Source organism: Euprymna scolopes, chromosome 15 (assembly GCF_053919585.1).
Source record: "Euprymna scolopes isolate OS-2025 chromosome 15, ASM5391958v1, whole genome shotgun sequence".
In the NCBI taxonomy this organism is placed as follows: Eukaryota; Metazoa; Mollusca; class Cephalopoda; order Sepiida; family Sepiolidae; genus Euprymna; species Euprymna scolopes.
In genome coordinates, this window is record NC_136496.1 from 56396399 (window position 1) to 56408381 (window position 11983).

Here is an 11983-nt window from a genome sequence, read left to right on the forward strand (position 1 = left end):
CTCCACAATTTTATTATACCATCCCTATTTATGTTGAAACATACTTATCAAAGTATTCTTATGTACATCTATATCAAAAACCCTTGTAAACATTCTGTTTTCATTTTTTATTTCCATATTTTTTGGGCCAGGCGCGAACGCTGACCCACAATTTTTTATTAACCATCGTTCTACCAGATCAAACATACCCATTCCTGATCCTCGACGATACATCTTCTATCATTATATGTAATCAGTATTTTAAAATAGTCAACAATATAGGAGCCTATTCGTGACCACACACACACACACACACACACACACACACACACACACACACACACACACACACATTCAGCTTTATATTATAGATATATAGATATCTTTATATCTATAAAATTGAACGTGTCCGTGTGTCTGTGTACATTTCCGTACGCAATAACTCTGTCAATTTTTAGTCTACAGACTCAAAATTTGATATACAGGATACTGAGATTTGGGAAAATCGATGTGATCGGTTTGCGGCAAGAAATTTAGCTATTTATTTCAACGATTTGACCTTTGAGAACTCTACCAAACTCCTCTAACAATTCTGGGTCTAAACGCTTGAAATTTAAGATATAGGTTCGATGGACATGGATCTAACTTAATAACCTGATTTGAGCCCAAAACAATAAATGTTAAGGGGTCATAATAGGGGTCAAAGTTTAATAAAAATTGATCGTTTTTGTTTGTTTTTTTGTGCTCAGCATACACCTCCAAACACCCGCGCAACGCCAGGCTGAAATGCTAATATATATATATATATTTTTTTTGGGGGGTAGGGGTGCAGAAGTTTAAGTTAAATTAAATTTCTTTGCTCCAAACAAAATAACAAAAACAATAAGATGAATAAACAAAGTTCCAATTGGTGAAAGTTCTTTCGAAGTCGTTATGATTAAAATGTTAGATGAAAGTCCTTCATTGAATTAATGAGTTTAGAGGGTTAAAGTCATGTGTGAAAATAATTAGATTATTTTAATGTTTGTGTTTTATCTGGCGAAGTTCGCCTTACTTAGAAAGTCCCATGAGACGATGTTGTGAAAACAAGAGGCATGTTCTTGTTGTGTCGTCGAAGCGAAAAGAAAGAAAAAAGCTGAACTCTCTCTCTGTTTGATGTGTTTTATACATTTCTGGCCGGCTCCAGTACAGGATAGCTCCTGCTGATATTTTGGCTTTTGAAAAAGCGTACATGGAAAAATCAATTGCAAAAAATGATATTTTCCTGGAAGTTGAAAGTTCAGTCATCAATGTGAGCGGCCGAAAAATACAATTGCGAATTAATTAATCTATTGTTATTGCTGACAGAACAAGAGCACGCTACCTCCGTGAAGTAAATAAAGGATTCAAATCGAAATTCCGTCCAAATTTCCGAGTTCGACAGAAACATTCCAAAGTTCAACAAGTTACATCTGAAGAAAGTCGGAGGTTATATCGACGGAAACGTTGTGAAAATCACAATTAAGATGAGAACAGTACTCCGATTATTCAAATAACATAATATTACACTAAAAAAGTACGTGCTGTTCTCTATTTGACAGCTCAATGAATCTCACTTACGATTTTATTTGTATAACATTTTCGTTTTCATTGCGACATTCGTTTGAATTTTTTTTGGAAAAAGAGATATTATTCTCGAAATGTTAAAGACTTCATCAATACCCGTTACTCCAAACAGTATTTCCATATTTAGCGATTTGTATTTGTGATTATTAAAAAAAGAAGTAAATAGATATACGAATAAAAAAAACACCTTTTTTCGTTTATCTATTTTTCTTCGTCATATCACTTTTACACCCGATTTCCTACATTGCTACATATTTATTTACCAGTAATGCTTCAAGCAAACTTTCCCTTATATATATATATATATATATATATATATATATATATATATATATATATATATATATATATATATATATATAAGTGAACGTGTGTGTCTGTGTCTGTGCACACTTTCGAACGCAATAACTCTGTCAATTTTAAGTCTACAAACTCGAAGTTGGATATACAAGGTACTGAGATTTAGAAAGATCTTTATAATCTGCTTTTGGCCAGGAATTTGGCTTTTAAGGGGTCAAAGTTCAACGATTTGACCTTTGAGAATTCTACCAAACTCCTCCGACAATTTTGGATCTAAACACTTGCAATTTTAGATATAGGTTCGTTGGACATGGATCTAACTTAATAACTTGATTTGAGCCTTAAACAATAAATGTTTAGGGGTCATAACAGAGGTCAAAGTTTTTAAAAAATTGATCTCCGCGGTCTCTACCAAATTACTCAGACAATTTCTGGTCTAAACATTTGAAATTTGACATAAAGGGTATTCAGAGATTGGGCAAGCTTTTTAATCGGTTTGGGTCGAAAATCTTAAGTTACCAATATATAAATGTATGTATGTATGTTTGCGTGTCTGCCTATCTTTCGACAGAAGCGACGGATTTTCACAAGATCAGTATCGTTTTCAAGTTCGACCTTTAAGACGACAAATATCGAAAAATTGCCTAAAAAGCATTAATAACTTTACTTCAACTGGGCAGTTTTACTACGGGGAGGTCACTTTTTTCGCCGATATTTTTGAAAGTCATCCTCTCTTTTATATTGTCTAGCCTCAATTTAAACATAAGTCACTTCCGGTTTGGCGATGGTCGTATCAGCAAAGACGTCAGGCTTTTCCCGTTGTTTTTTTTTCTCCTTCGCAGTACGGGTTCGAGCCTGCTTTCCTACTAGCACTTTTTTATTTTATTATTATTTTTTTTTTGCTCAACATGCACATCCAAATACCCGGACAACGCCGGGCTGAAATACTAATATAGATATATCTATAAAAGTGAACGCGCGCGTGTGTGTGTGTGTGTGTGTGAGAGTGTCTGTGTACATTTCCTTACGCAATAACTCTGTCAATTTTCAGTCTACAGACTCGAAATTTGATATACAGGGTACTGACATTTGGTAAAATCTTTGTAATCCGTGTTCGGTGAGAAATTTGGCTGTTAAAAGGTCAAAGTTCTAGGATTTGATCTTTGAAAATTAAGATATAGGTTCCTCTAACTTGATTTAAGCCCAAAGCAATAAATGTTAAGGGGTCATAATAGGGGTCACAGTTAAAAAAATCGACCTTTTTTTTTTGCTTAACATACACCTCCAAACACCCGGGCAACGCCGGGTTGAAGTGCGATATAAATATTTATATATATATATATATATATATATATATATATATATATATATATATATATATGGTAGAAGATTAATTGTCACCTTAAAGAAAACAACACTACAACCTTTTTTACACTTTTATTGAAAGAAAGTCAATCCAATAACTGGATTATGTCGTAGACGTGACATCTACTCAATGTGGCTACATTCAGCCTCAAATACCGCCTTGATACCGGTCCGGAATCGGGAGCATACTTTTTTCACAAGCGCAGGTAGGAGCTCGGCGAATACTCGGCGAAGAGCGGCAATCAGGTTAGTTTTGGTGTTGTGGGAAGTTATGTTGGTGATGTTCTCGGCGTATAATCAAACGATGTATTCAGCGGGTCCAGGTTGGAGGAGGAGAAGAGCAGTGCGATAAGGTTACAAAGTCTTAGCACCCCATTCGGAAACTAAGCCTTGGTCTCCTTGGACTCGTAAGCCGATGTTCAATCCTGCAGCCACACCTAAGATCTGCCAGCGGCCACCTGATTGCACCAGAGGATCACCACACTCTTAATTACATCCAATGTAAGGATTGAGAAGGATGTTTCAAAATCGAAATATAAATAATTAGTGTTGACTTTCAAGCTGAATCCGAAGATATGAAGTGAAATGATGTGGCCTTCACTTGAAACACACCAAAGACCATATAGGTGGATCGTCAGATGCATTGAGCTGTGTCCTCAAGCGTTTGACCGTCCGGATTGCATTTTGAGGGTGTTGGCAATAGCCCTGTTGTCATACCTTGGATCGGTAGAGAGCATGAAGTGTACAACGGCGCATCTCCGATCTCGCGCTCGTTAAGCAGACATGATAGAATGCTGCTATTACTGGTGGGATTTGTACACAGCTGGCCAACTAGTAGATGATCTGCAACAAAAAGAAAAACGCGTTTTTATCAAATGAAAATGGAATAATGTCTTCTTTTCTAGGGCAACACTTTTATCGTTCCACCCTGTAATGTTTTCTCGAATTAATTATTTTTAATTCAACTTCTGTATGTTCTTTATTCAATCTTTATATCAACCTTTTTTTATTATCTTTTTTCATTTCATTATTCTGTTCCTCTTATTTTAATACGTTTCTAATTCTTTTTATTCTCATTCAATAATCTCATGTTTCTTTCATACTTAATTCCATTTTTCCTTTCTTCTGCTGTTCTTTTTTTCTTTCCAATTTTCATATTAATTTTCTTCCTTTTCTTTCATACACAATTTTTTTACACATTTCAATGCTATAACAAAATTCTGTTTTACCTATTCTGGCTTCAACTACGTTCCACACATCATCGCACACATCATCTTGTTTACATTATCTACACGCCTCGGTCCCTTTTCTCCATCGCCGCCATTATTATTACTTCTACCTTATTTTCTTTTTTACTTTTTGGAACATTTTCATTGCTTAATTCATTTAGACATATGCACATGCATTGAAAAAGATCTCGCTCAAATGAACGTGAAACTTTCCTTTTAGATGCGAGTCAGCAACGTCGGCATTTAGACGCCTTTCTGAATCCTATTTTTCATAAAGCTGTGCGATCAGCAGATTAACGCTTTCCTAACAAAGCAACGTTGAATTGGTTAACAAACATCATATTTTATATTACATTCATTTAAACATAGAATATCTATCTATCTACACACACACACACACACACACACACACACACACACACACACACACACACACACACACACACACACACACACACACATATATATATATGCATATATATATATATAATATATATATATATATATATATATATATATATATATATATATTAAGTATATTAACCTCGCTTCACGCCAATCATTGCAGTATATTTTCTCTCCTCTAAAATTAAAACTGGTCTTGAACCCGTTTTGATTTTTAAATTTTCTTGCCTGATGAAATCTATTATGGTCGAAACGATCTGCACACTGACACACATTTTTATGCTAGTTAAATAAAACAAGGTTTCAGCTTTATTAACAGTAGACGAGTATAAATGATTCGGCCTACTACTGATATTTTTATATATATACAGTCGTTGTCGGCATATATTTCTATCGTGTTTATACCAGCAGGAGTAAATCGTCAGCACAAAATATGCTTCATAAACAGAAATAACAAAAATGACATGAACCTATAGATAGACCTCGAGTCTAATACAAAAAAACTACTAGTTGAGAAGTTCTATTTAATAGAAAGTGGTCTTAAGTGTGACTCACTGTTTCCCATCTTTACGATAATCGGCCACCTGACAATTTTTCAGTCAGTATTTTTGAGTGGTTGTGCTACTGATGCATGGTAATTTATAAGTATATATATATATATATATATATATATATATATATATTGTTGTACAGGGTACATTCATAAGCTGATTGGCTTATCATTATATATGCTCGTTAATATTTTTAACTGATGCCATATTCATCACTTACCAACTTATTTATTCTACTAATAAAAGTGCATAACAATAACTAATAGTTAATTTGGTATATTGACAAATTTCTATGGACATTTTTTATTCATCTATAGATGTATTGATACAAGTTGTTTTAGATTCTCTTTTTACGGAAAATCAATATTTTAGTGTAATTTTATATTGACAAATGACACAAAGCGATTTCGTTTCTCTATTTCATTGTAAATAATGTAGCTGTCCACTTATGGTGCCCGTGTAGGAATGGTTTCTGATTCACAATAGCCACTTCACATACCAGTAGCAATATTTCTCGTTCAGGGGTGAATATGAGTAGAGAAAATCTAAAACAATTATTTACGGACACATATTCCACTATCAATATGACTAAATAACGTGACTGAATTTTAAAATTTAGCCATCTCGACAAGAGAGGCTGCATTTAAAAATCTTGACTTTTTAAATTTATTTTTTGTTATAAATCTATCTGAATGTATTTGGCGACACATTTAATCAATACATTTCCCATCTCTCTCTCTCTCTCTCTCTCTCTCTCTCTCTCTCTCTCTCTCTATATATATATATATATATATATATATATATATATATATATATATATATAATTTGACTGAAAAAATTCCGCTCTGGATAGAAGTATTGTAGGTTTGCAAAAACAGATGCCGAATACAAATTCAATACATCTTGCCTATTAGTAACTATTTCATGCAACTTTCGACCACTGTTACATACATGTCCATTCGTGATAATAAAATGCTACATTACATCCTAGGAGCGACACCACCACAATCGCAACATCTTCAGAGGAAGTAGTTCCAATTTCACCCTTTATATATTTAGTCCTACAACCGCTACTAGTTGACACCGAGTGCAATTCTACATCTTTCACTGATATTGTGATTGAACCGCCATTAACTGGTTATTACATACATACACATAACATAATATTCTCATTTTCCATTTCGCAAATAATAACGTCTCCCTATCTTATTCAGGCCATTCTGATTGGCTGCGCTTCATCCATTCTTACATTTCGGATAACCGGATCACCTTAAACGCCAATAAACTACCATTCAAACATGGCGTGGCAATGATGTTTTTTCCTCCGCTCATTACATTGATAATATATCTTCAAACTCCCTCGCTCTCTCTCTTTCTCTCTCTGTCTCTGTCTCTCTCTCTCCCCCACTCACTCGCTCGAAAAACAGTAATAGAATTCAGGAACAGATTTTATTTACATTTGTTTTAGTCCGACACAAACAATAACAAGAAAAAATTACTTTCGTAACACTGGCTGGCGCCTTTCTACATACCTCATACGTTTCCACGCTGCTTTCTACTCGTGTCACGACCTTAATATTAATATCTCTCGATCGAATTAATAATTAAACGCTATATGTCAATATATACAAGTAAAGTCAAACAACAAGTTTTCCAGTTAACTGAATTTGTTACGTTATATTTACTTGATTTTTGTCTTTGTTCAGTGGAGAATACACCCTTCAATATTCTTTCCTGTATTCTTGATAGAGAAAGTGTGTTTTTACGCCGCGTTCGGCATGTACGGTAGCTTCCATATGTTTCTCTGTTTTGTTATATTATTGTGTACTAGAAGAGAAACTCAGAGGAAAAAACACATCAGTTACTACGTTTCAAAGCTGGTTTTGAACTTATCGAAGCAGAGAAAGGTACCCCGAGCATCTCCTAATAAGATGTGGCAACCGTATTCACTTTTAGATCATATTTGACTCTTGTACAGGAAGAAGATTGCGTCGAGAATAAAAAACAGATTTGTTGTAAGTCATCTATTCTAGGTTAAGAGTGAAAGGCAGTTAAAAAAAAACTTGTATAAACAGGCTGGTTTCTCTAAACGAAAGCAATTTATTTCAATCACAACCACATGAGTGTCAGAAGGTCGGTGGTGAATAGATAGTAGCTTAGTTTTGAATGCATTAAAATTAACCAGCCACCTTTCACCTCATTTCACCGCGTACTTGCGGTTAGAGGCTAATTAAGCAGAGATGCCCTGGTCGTTGCTAGCATTTGATGGTAGTGTCGTCTTCATGCATGTCGTCGAAAGTACTTAGACTGTGATTTTGGAGCTCATTAGAAGAGAATTGGGCACATGATTAATCCCTGAGAAACGCCAGCGTTTATGCTTTAAGCATCGGACTTTTACCCATCAACGCCTAGAAAAGAGAAAGTATTCGAGAGTTTAGAAAACATTTCAAGATATTCAATAATTTAGAATTTAGTGAAGTAGACTTTATGCCAAATCCTATCATATGCCTATTGTGTGCTAAGAGCTTGAAAGAAAACCTCCGTTGCTAGATTCAATGGCCCTGTGTAAAAGTAGAATCAGTAAATCAGTGGCAGACCTCGAAGGTTACAAACTATATTGCTTGTCACTGAGTAGTTTTTTTTTTTGCTGAGGTGGTTGACAACTCCTCTACTTATGTCGGATAAAAATAGATACATGTCGCTCGGCTTATTTTCAATCTTGAGAAAAAGTTGAGAGTTAGGTGGGCCTTATCACACAATGTTGAGTTTAAATCAAAGTTCTTGGCACATAGTCATCATCATTCTCAACGAATTTTTACCAAGAACTCAATTACGCATATTTGCTTGTAATGCACGTCCATGACGGAGATTGCTTTCCTAATGTCTCACGTCGCCAATATCTGAAACAGAGAAATTGTGCTTTCAGGTCATGAATGCATCAGTTCAGTCACCATAACAATGCAATTTACAATCCCCTTTGATCAACCTGGGCGGGTTAAAAATGAAGTATTATTTCAAGAAAGGTTATGATATAATTTTTAGCAATGATTGCTGGCAGTCCTAAAGGCCACTTTAATTTCAAAATATGTATTATGTTGTAAGTAACTGAAAATTTTTGTTTGCAATGGCGACAGCAAATTCAGAAGTGTACCACAACTGGCTGTTCGGTTTCTGTTGGATTTGGGGGTATGGAACTGTCTACACTGAGGATAAAGTTGGGTGTTTAGAAGACACGGTTTTTTCTTACATAGAGTGTAGGGGAGGGGGTCAGAAATTACCCCAGTAAGCCATCAAATATTGATACACTGTTCGATGAGATGAAAATTTGGGGTTTTATTATATTTTATTTATTATCTTTATTGAGACAACATGGCGGAGGATGAGCACAGTTTCCTTCTCAACATCAAGGGTCTACATTCTAACCTTCCAGAGGTTGAAATCCTATTACGGGAGACCAAGCCTGACCTGTATTAAAACTATGCGAACTATAATTATTTTAATCGCTTCCCTAGCCGAGTTCTCTATCAAAGAGTATAACATTCAAAATAAACCCTCGGTATGTCAATGGACATAGTGTATTTACTCACATTAGAGATGACTTTACTTGTGGCAGGGACAACTCTTAAGAAGGCCATAAACATCCCTACATGTGCTTCCGAGAGGTACTTAATCATAGAACAGCATTTATATTATTCCTCTACGGTCCCCACAATGATGATGATGCTATTTTTGAGAGTATCGCCAAGAAAATTACTTTAGAATGTTTTAAATATGCATGATACAGCGAACGTGTGGAACAGTACATTATAGCACTTGATCAATGGTATATGCTGGCTCAAGAGTGGCCAATATCCCTTATAGAGACGCTGTCTATAATAATATAGTATTACACTTGGTAAGTAGCTTGCGATGAATCTGTAGATTCTTAATACCCTTGATAGAACAGGTGTGTGTCATAATAAATAGTACATCTCCTATTTGGGATATGTTTGATGAAAATAAGAAACTCAGCATTTTCATAAACACACTAAAATATAAAATACAGGTTCTACAAGGAATACATTAATACAAATATAGATTTCATAATATTTTAAAAGAGAAACTGACTGCTGCTTGAGAGCATTTATTTTGAAACTAAAAGTAAAATACTTACATTATTATTATTTTCAATACACTGAAACAAAATAGATAAGTTTTCTTAAATAAAAGAGACATATGTATATGAATAAAATAATATAAATAGTAAAATAAATACATAATAATGAAAAAAATATGTGATTAGTAGCATAATGTATTTGTTGGAACGCTATAAACGCAGTAGCTTTGTGAATAACTAATACAATTTTATTAAACAAAGACGAACACAACAGGCAAGTGACATCCTTTAAAAACAAAAAAAAAACTACAAAAATTAATCTGGAACAATATAATATAAATGCTGTCTAAAAATGTTGTTTTTAAGGAAGGCGGTAGCTTATCAACACTGCTGCGAAGTCATAAGAAAAATATGCAGTTCTGTTTTTAAATCATCGAAATACTGTTTCGCGGTTAGTAAATAGTACTCCCTACAAAAATAGTAAGACTAGTATAAATTCTTGAAAGATAACTAATACGTTGATTACAAACAATTGAGTAACTTAAAATAAAATAAAATTCCCAACGTAGTACTTAAGACTAAGTATTTTCTTTCATATAAGTTTGAAGATTAATATAGACAGCTTCCAAGACTCTTTCTCCCCCACTCTCTCTCTCTCACTCTCTCTCTCTCTATATATATATATATAAATATATATATATTTCATATATATATATGAAATATGTATATGAAATATGTATATTTGGGCGGCATTTTTTCTCTTCAGCATGTTTCATTAAATAAATTAGATGTTTTTTGTCTATTAATTCTATTTTGGATCCTTTTAAACTTCCGAATCACAATCTTCACTTCTGGCGAAAACTGACTTATATAATCCCCATATTTGTCGTAAGTCCGAGTACTTTCCAATCCTCCTGGATTCATTGTCAAGGACATATTAATCTAATGTGTTTAAATAATCAGTACATTTTTTATATAACGTGTACATTTTTTCATTGGTTAATCATTTTAATAACTTTATAAACATTTTAGGATGCTACAATTATATAAATTGCTCAAAACCAATTAGATTAATCTATCCCTGACAATAAATACAGTAAGATTCGAAAGTACGCAGACGTGCGACATTATGGCGATTACATCAGCCAGTTTCTGCTAGAAGTGAAGACCTTTATTTGGAAGTTGGAAATATTCAAACATAGAATTACTATGAACAAGGCCGATAGCCATTAGTCGCGTGCTCCCGTGTAATGAATGAATGCGGAATGTAGGATTGACATGAAATTCTTAAAGATAAACTAAGATGACCGCAAAATGGGCTAAAATTACTTAAATAAATAAAAAGTAAATGACTTAAAATGACTTTAATGAACTTAAGGATGTATTGAATGACCTTAAGAATGACTTGAATTCTTAAAAAATAACTGGAATCCTTCAAAAACAACTTAAATGATTTGGAGAATGATTTGAATGGCTTTGAGACTGACTGGTTGTAAAGTGGGTGATCATTTTACATTAAATTAATACAGAAAGGTGATCCCACACTTTATATCACAAAGTTACAGACATAAGTACAGCATGTAATAAGAACAGATACTACACTTTGATCTTGGCCAAAAGGCCAATAAAAGGGTATTTATTTGCTTCCCCACCGAGCAAATTAGGCACAAGGCCGATTTTTAATGTGAGGAGTGAAGGGGAAATGTTGACCAACTCGGGCAGTAGCGGAGCTGGATAGTGAAAATTTGTATGAACGGTTACCCTTACATTGACCAAGGTCTTATATGTGGGGTTGGTATTTATTTGCTCACTACCGAACAAATTAGGCACAAGGCCGAGTTTTAATGTGAGGAGTGAAGGGGAAATGGGGACCAACTCCCCGGGGAGTAGGGGAGCTTGATAGTGACAATTGGTATGAAAGGTTGCCCCTACATTGACCAAGGTCTTATATGTGGGTTTCCCCCACATATGGTCTTTGCTTGCAGTATCTGCCGGAACAGATACTACACTTTGATCTTGCCCAAAAGGCCAAGAATAGAGTATTTATTTGTTCCCCCACCGAGCAAATTGGGCACAAGGCCGATTTTTAATATGAGGAATGAAGGGGAAATGAGGACCAACTCCCCGGAGCGTAGGGGTACTGGATAGTGGCAATTGGTATGGAGGGTTGCCCCTACATTAACCAAGGGTTTTGCTTGCAGTATCTGCTGGAATAGATACTACACTTTGATCTTAACCAAAAAGGCCAAGTACAAAAGTGTTACGGACCGACCGACCGACCGAACAACCAACCGACGGAGTGACTTATAGAATCGCTTGCACGCGACTAAAAATAAACGCCTAATTTATTATATGATATATATATATATATATATATATATATATATTTATATATATATCATATAATAAATTAGGCGTTTATATATATATCATATATATATATATCATATAAA

The 11983-nt window shown here is 34.4% G+C and overlaps 1 pseudogene; it reads right to left on the reverse strand.

The window, feature by feature from the left end:
- Window positions 1-11026: 11026 nt before the first annotated feature.
- On the reverse strand, window positions 11027-11164 carry LOC145294415 (U2 spliceosomal RNA; annotated as a pseudogene).
- Between the last annotated feature and the right edge of the window lie 819 nt (window positions 11165-11983).